The sequence below is a fragment of the Coregonus lavaretus genome, assembly GCF_964263955.1.
Source record: "Coregonus lavaretus genome assembly, chromosome: 3".
In the NCBI taxonomy this organism is placed as follows: domain Eukaryota; kingdom Metazoa; phylum Chordata; class Actinopteri; order Salmoniformes; family Salmonidae; genus Coregonus; species Coregonus lavaretus.
The window spans coordinates 60,166,118-60,173,872 of NC_139990.1; positions in this window are offsets into that span (position 1 = coordinate 60,166,118).

Below are 7,755 nucleotides of genomic sequence, written 5' to 3' on the forward strand. Positions count from 1 at the left end.
GCAGATTCTCTGCAGAAACGTTCCAGATTGAAGCGATCAAATGGAACTCCTTCACAACGATATGCCTCGATGTAGGTGCAACTGTTAGAAATACCGACGCATTCATTCATCAAGTTTCAGTTAGACAGTATTTTTTTTTGTATTATGTTAGCTGTCAAAAAGGCGATTTCGATGTAGCGATTCAGATTCTCCTTGCTATCCTGTCTCCACCCACTACAAAGTCAAATCTCATATTCAAACCTCGCGAGATGTTATCGGCGATTTCTCCACGCTCCCTGATGATGTGACCATAATGACACAACATAAGAGGACATCAAATGATGTCCAGGAATTTGCACAACGATTTGATTGTATATTTGATGGTGACCAAAGTATGGAAAATGAATCCTTCTTCTCTCTTGTATTATGTTTTCTTGCATAGACCACTAGTTACAATTCACTCACGTGTGAACTACTTTGTTTTTCAGGACAAGCTATATACACACATCACAAATTGCATAGAAAATGTTTATATAAGAAATCATTTGCACATACTGCATTGCTCAGCTCTCCTCATAGCTCCATATTACCTTTGGCATTTCATTAATCACAGCTTGCACCCTACTGACAGGGGGTTAGAGGACATTACTTTTGCATGAATCATGCTCAATCTCTAAATAAACAGAGTGGCTGCATTTATGCCTTCTGTTACACACACGCATACATATAAACGCAACATGCAACAATTTCAAATAAATCAGTAAATTGAAATAAATAAATTAGGCCCTAAATCTATGGATTTCACATGACTGAGAATACAGATATGCATCTGTTGGTCACTGATACCTTAAAAAAAGAGCACACTTCTCCAGTGTGCCAGTGGCCATCGAAGGTGAGCATTTGCCCACTGAAGTTGGTTACGACACCAAACTGCAATCAGGTCAAGACCCTGGTGAGGACGATGAGCATGCAGATGAGCTTCCCTGAGACGGTTACTGACAGTATGTGTCGAAATTCTTCGGTTTTGCTAACCCACAGTTTCATCAGCTGTCCGGGTGGCTGGTCTCAGACGATCCCACAGGAGAAGAAGCCGGATGTGGAGGTCCTGGGCTGGCGTGATTACACGTGGTCTGAGGTTGTGAGGCCGGTTGGACATACTGACGAGGGGGGAGTGGAACAACTGCTCAGGTACGACTACTTTCCTACTGCCATATACCATAATACATTGATCTCTGCCAGAAAGAAAATCTATGAAAAAGCAGAAACAAAAAAAATCTGTAGTTGTGACATGATCAAATACAACACCATCCACAGATTTCACACATTCATCTCATATGTCAACATTGATGCATTGGTCTCTCAAGCGAGGCCCTTCCCCTGGGGACAAACCTCCACACACGCGTCCCCACCCCGGCTACCGACCCAGACATTGAAGATGTTAATAAATATCTGTTTGTTATCTGCCCAGAAGTGGAACACTAGGCTACTCTGGCGAATTTCAATGATGTGCTGTCTTTCCATCAAATCGTGCGGTGTTGAATGATCACTGAGACGCAAAATAAGTTGTATGTTATTTATGGTTAATACACACATTGTTTTGCTCCAATGCAACATGTAGAAAAGGTTGCATGTAGCCTAGGTAGGTTGTCATGTAAGCAGTGTAGTGCTGCCGGAGCACAGGTCAAAACATATGACCCCTCAAAGAAGGCCTCTGCGAGATCTGAACTCAAGACTCCTGGTTTACAAGACCAGTGCTCTAACCATTGAGCTATGGTGCCATGACTGAAGGCATAAAAAGCAGCAACTTGTCAAAAAATGTAACAATAAATCTAGATGTTCTTCTGGGTGTTTGTGAGAGAGCTTGCATCGATAATGTTAAATGGTAACATGTTAACCTGATATATATGTCATTTCTGTGCTGGCTGTTCTGTTGACACTAGACATAAACTACTACAACAATGTCATTCTTCACAAGGCATGTATACATGGGGAGCAGAATTTAACACAAATCGGGATTGTACTGACCTGGATTAAAACATATCACCCCTTAGCCAAGGCCCCAGCGAGAATTGAACTCACGACCCCTGGTTTACAAGACCAGTGCTCTAACCACTGAGCTATGGAGCCTCACCTATTAACACCTTGAGACAACAGGGAATTTACATATCACAACAGACCTTGCCAATTCATAGACAAGGCCACACCTCATGCCACTCACTCTACCACACTCAGCTGTTAGTGCAGTCTGGCCCAACCAGCTAAACAGGCTGTTAGCATATGAAGCAGTCACCTACTCTAGGCTTGAGTGTCTGCTTGTTTTCAGTCTTTCCGTTACATCATGATCTACATGAGATTTAGACCAGAGAAACATAATACACATTTTTACATGCCAATTGGATCTGTGCAATAAAATACACACACACACACCTCATCTCTGTGGCACTGCCAGGACTTGCCACTAGAGAGCAGAAACAGACCATAAAATGCATTGACATTGACAGAGAACATATAGGCCTACAAATTATCACTGCATTTTATTGTCTGCTGCTGCGCTCTAGTGTCGAGTCCTAGCAGTGCCACAGAGAGAGAGAGTTTATCAGTCACACCCGCAGGGTTGAAGATATAAATGCAGGGTACAGTGAAAATCTTAAGATCCTACAGTGCAGGTCAAAGGGAAGTGAATTAAACAATAGCAACATATTAATAATAATTACATATTTACAACTGTAACATGATAAATGTCCATTGGGTGGGGGCAGGTTAAATGTCAGGTGGGAGGGAGGGGGGGAAATGTCCATAGGGGGAGCAGCAAGGGGGGGGGGGGTGACTAGTGGTGGCTATTCAGCAGCCTGATGGTCTGGGGGTAGAAGCTTTGGCCAGTCTTTCTGGTTTTGCCATGATGCTCCTATACTGCCCGCGAATGAGTGATGGAAGCAGGGAGAGTACTCCATGACTCAGCTGGCTGGGGTCCCTGAGATGGTGTGTGTCTGGGCCTACCAAAAGACATGCGCCGGTACTTTGGCGACTAATACGTTTTGGGCTGGATGTGTCAGGCTGAAGCGGGAGGTTTAAAAATACTTGCCAAAGGTATTTGTCACATGCGCCGAATACAACAGGTGTAGACCTTACAGTGAAATGCTTACTTATGGCTGGATGGCTGGAAGCTTGGCCCCAGTGATGTACTGGGTCGTACGCACTACCCTCTGTAGCGCCTTACGGTCGGATGCCGAGCAGTTGCCATACCAGGCGGTGATGCAACCGGTCAGGATGCTCTCGATGGTGCAGCTGTAGAACTTTTTGAGGATCTGGGGACCCATGCCAAATCTTTTCAGTCTCCTGAGGGGGAAAGGGTGTTATCGTGCCCTCTTCACGACTGTCTTGGTGTGTTTGGACCATGATAGTTTGTTGGTGATAGGCCTGATCACCGACAACGATGAGACAGCCTATCACTGTTGTGTCGTCAGCAAACTTAATGATGGTGTTGGAGTCGTGCTTGGCCACGCAGTCGTGGGTGAACAGGGAGTACAGGAGGGGACTAAGCACACACCCCTGAGGGGCCCCTGTGTTGAGGATCAGCATGGCAGATGTGTTGTTGCCTAACCTTACCACCAGGGGCGGCCCATCAGGAAGTCCAGGATCCAGTTGCAGAGGGAGGTGTTCAGTCCCGGGGTCCTTAGTTTAGTAATGAGCATTGTGGGCACTATGGTGTTGAACGCTGAGCTGTAGTCAATGAACAGCATTCTCACGTAGGTGTTCCTTTTGTCCAGGTGGGAAAGGGCAGTGTGGAGTGCGATTGAGATTGGGTCATCTGTGGATTTGTTGGGGCGGAATGCGAATTTGAGTGGGTCTGGATTTCCGAGATGATGGTGTTGATGTGAGCCATGACCAGCCTTTCAAAGCACTTCATGGCTACCGACGTGAGTGCTACGGGGCAGTAGTCATTTAGGCAGGTTACCTTCGCTTTCATGGGCACATGTTCTATGGTGATCTGCTTGAAACATGTTGGTATTACAGACTCAGTCTGGGACAGGTTGAAAATGTCAGTGAAGACACTTGTCAGTTGGTCTGTGCTTGCTCTGAGTACACGTCCTGGTAATCCGTCTGGCCCCGCGGCCTTGTGAATGTTGCCAGTTTGTCCAAAAGGCTTCTTAACCCCCAAGCCATAAGACTCCTGAACAGCTAATCAAATGGCTTCCCGGACTACATGCATTGTTCCCAGGACAATGACCCTAAGCATACTGCTAAAGCAACACTTGAGTGGTTTAAGGGGAAACATTTATATATCTTGGAATGGCCTAGTAAAAGCCCAGACCTCAATCCAATTGAGAATCTGTGGTATGACTTAAAGATTGCTGTACACCAGCGGAACCCATCCAACTTGAAGGAGCTGGAGCAGTTTTGCCTTGAAGAATTGGCAAAAATCCCAGTGGCTAGATGTGCCAAGCTTATAGAGACATACCCCAAGAGACTTGCAGCTGTAATTGCTGCAAAAGGAGGCTCTACAAAGTATTGACTTTGGGGGTTTCTGTTTTTTTGTCTTATTTCTTGTTTCTTTCACAATCAAAAATATTTTGCATCTTCGAAGTGGTAGGCATGTTGTGTAAATCAAATGATACAAACCCCCCAAAAATCCATTTTAATTCCAGGTTGTAAGGCAACAAAATAGGAAAAATGCCAAGGGGGTGAATACTTTCGCAAGCCACTGTACATGTACATATTACCTCAATTACCTCGATTAACATGTGCTCCCGCACATTGACTCTGTACCGTTACCCCCTGTATATAGCCTCGCTACTGTTATTTTACCACTGCTCTTTAATTATTTTTATTTTTTAGATATTCAATTTTCCCTACATTTCCCCCCACGTGGGCCAGCCCCCTAGCAATTTGTGTTCCAGTCAATGAGATTCAGCCCCTCGCTACTTGAGTGACAGCTAGCAAGAATCACACAGAGAAGAGTGAGAGCAATGAGGTGGTGCACACATCTGCACATATGTGACATAGTATGCCATTTCCGGGGACAACTTTTGGCTTGTGAGCGCTACTTTCAGAATTACTGGCTAAAAAGTATACAAAAGTACCGGAATATCCCTTTAAACTATATGTACAGTGGCACCAAATGTTCCAATACAATAACATTCTAAATGTAGATACTTTCGGTGATTTTTAAAATACTAAATCTCAATCTAGGTTGCCAAACTCACACAGAAACGGAGACAAGCCTGGGCAGGATAACGAATAGCTTTAACACAGGAATAGTCTAAAACACAAAAACAAGTTGAATCTTACATCTAAATTGGTCTGGGTTTAGTTCAGCTGTCCTGTTGCACTTACCCAACATGACCACTTGAGGGTACCAAACATCCACAGGAGTGCCTGCTTTCACCACACACTGAATACAGAAAACACAAAGTTTAGGTCTGAAAAATACAATTCTAACCCCCGGGGGGAGAACAGTTGGAAACACTTCGGGTTATGGTGAATATCGACATCTCTAAAGCACAGATATTGGGGCAGTCTGAAAGGAGATGCATGGCCTTAACATATACTGCTCAAAAAAATAAAGGGAACACTTAAACAACACAATGTAACTCCAAGTCAATCACACTTCTGTGAAATCAAACTGTCCACTTAGGAAGCAACACTGATTGACAATAAATTTCACATGCTGTTGTGCAAATGGAATAGACAACAGGTGGAAATTATAGGCAATTAGCAAGACACCCCCAATAAAGAAGTGGTTCTGCAGGTGGTGACCACATACCACTTCTCAAAGCCCTGCAAAATGACCTCCAGCAGGCCACAAATGTGCATGTGTCTGCTCAAACGGTCAGAAACAGACTCCATGAGGGTGGTATGAGGGCCCGACGTCCACAGGTGGGGGTTGTGCTTACAGCCCAACACCGTGCAGGACGTTTGGCATTTGCCAGAGAACACCAAGATTGGCAAATTCGCCACTAGCGCCCTGTGCTCTTCACAGATGAAAGCAGGTTCACACTGAGCACATGTGACAGACGTGACAGAGTCTGGAGACGCCGTGGAGAACGTTCTGCTGCCTGCAACATCCTCCAGCATGACCGGTTTGGCGGTGGGTCAGTCATGGTGTGGGGTGGCATTTCTTTGGGGGGCCGCACAGCCCTCCATGTGCTCGCCAGAGGTAGCCTGACTGCCATTAGGTACCGAGATGAGATCCTCAGACCCCTTGTGAGACCATATGCTGGTGCGGTTGGCCCTGGGTTCCTCCTAATGCAAGACAATGCTAGACCTCATGTGGCTGGAGTGTGTCAGCAGTTCCTGCAAGAGGAAGGCATTGATGCTATTGACTGGCCCGCCCGTTCCCCAGACCTGAATCCAATTGAGCACATCTGGGACATCATGTCTCGCTCCATCCACCAACGCCACGTTGCACCACAGACTGTCCAGGAGTTGGCGGATGCTTTAGTCCAGGTCTGGGAGGAGATCCCTTAGGAGACCATCCGCCACCTCATCAGGAGCATGCCCAGGCGTTGTAGGGAGGTCATACAGGCACGTGGAGGCTACACACACTACTGAGCCTCATTTCGACTTGTTTTAAGGACATTACATCAAAGTTGGATCAGCCTGTAGTGTGGTTTTCCACTTTAATGTTGAGGGTGACTCCAAATCCAGACCTCCATGGGTTGATAAATTTGATTTCCATTGATAATTTTTGTGTGATTTTGTTGTCAGCACATTCAACTATGTAAAGAAAAAAGTATTTAATAAGATTATTTCATTCATTCAGATCTAGGATGTGTTGTTTAAGTGTTCCCTTTATTTTTTTGAGCAGTGTAGTTAACTTTGGCTTTTTCAACAGCAGTAGCTATAACTATAGCTATAATATATTCCAAAATCATGGGCATTAATATGGAGTTGGTCCCTCCCTTTGCTGCTATAACAGCCTCCATTCTTCTGGGAAGGCTTTCCACTAGATGTTGGAACATTGCTGCAGGGACTTGCTTCCATTCAGCCACAACAGCATTAGTGAGGTCAGGCACTGATGTTGGGCAATTAAGCCTGGCTCGCAGTTGGCGTTCCAATTCATCCAAAAGGTGTTCGATGGGGTTGAGGTCAGGGCTCTGTGCAGGCCAGTCAAGTTCTTCCACACAGATCTCAACAAATCATTTCTGTATGGACCTCGTTTGTGCACGGGGACATTGTCATGCTGAAACAGGAAAGGGCCTTCCCCAAACTGTTGCCGCAAAGTTGGAAGCACAGAATCGTCTAGAATGTCACTGGTCACTGCCAGACGGTGAAGTGTGATTCATCACTCCAGAGAACGTGTTTCCACTGCTCCAGAGTCCAATGGCGGCGAGCTTTACACCACTCCAGCGACGCTTGGCATTGCATATGATGATCTTGTGCTCCTGAGTGGCGCAGTGGTCTAAGACACTGCATCGCAGTGCTAACTGTGCCACTAGATCCTGGTTCGTATCCAGGCTCTGTCGCAGCCGGCCGCGACCGGGAGACTCATGGGCAGCGCACAATTGGCCCAGCGTCGTCCAGGGTAGGGTAGGGGAGGGAATGACCGGCAGGGATGTAGCTCAGTTGATAGAGCATGGCGTTTGCAACGCCAGGGTTGTGGGTTCGATTTCCATGGGGGGCCAGTATAAAAAAATGTATTCACTAACTGTAAGTCGCTCTGGATAAGAGCGTCTGCTAAATGACTAAAAAATCAAATCAAAAATCTTAGGCTTGTGTGTGGCTGCTCGGCCATGGAAACCCATTTCATTAAGCTCCCGACGAACAGTTCTTGTG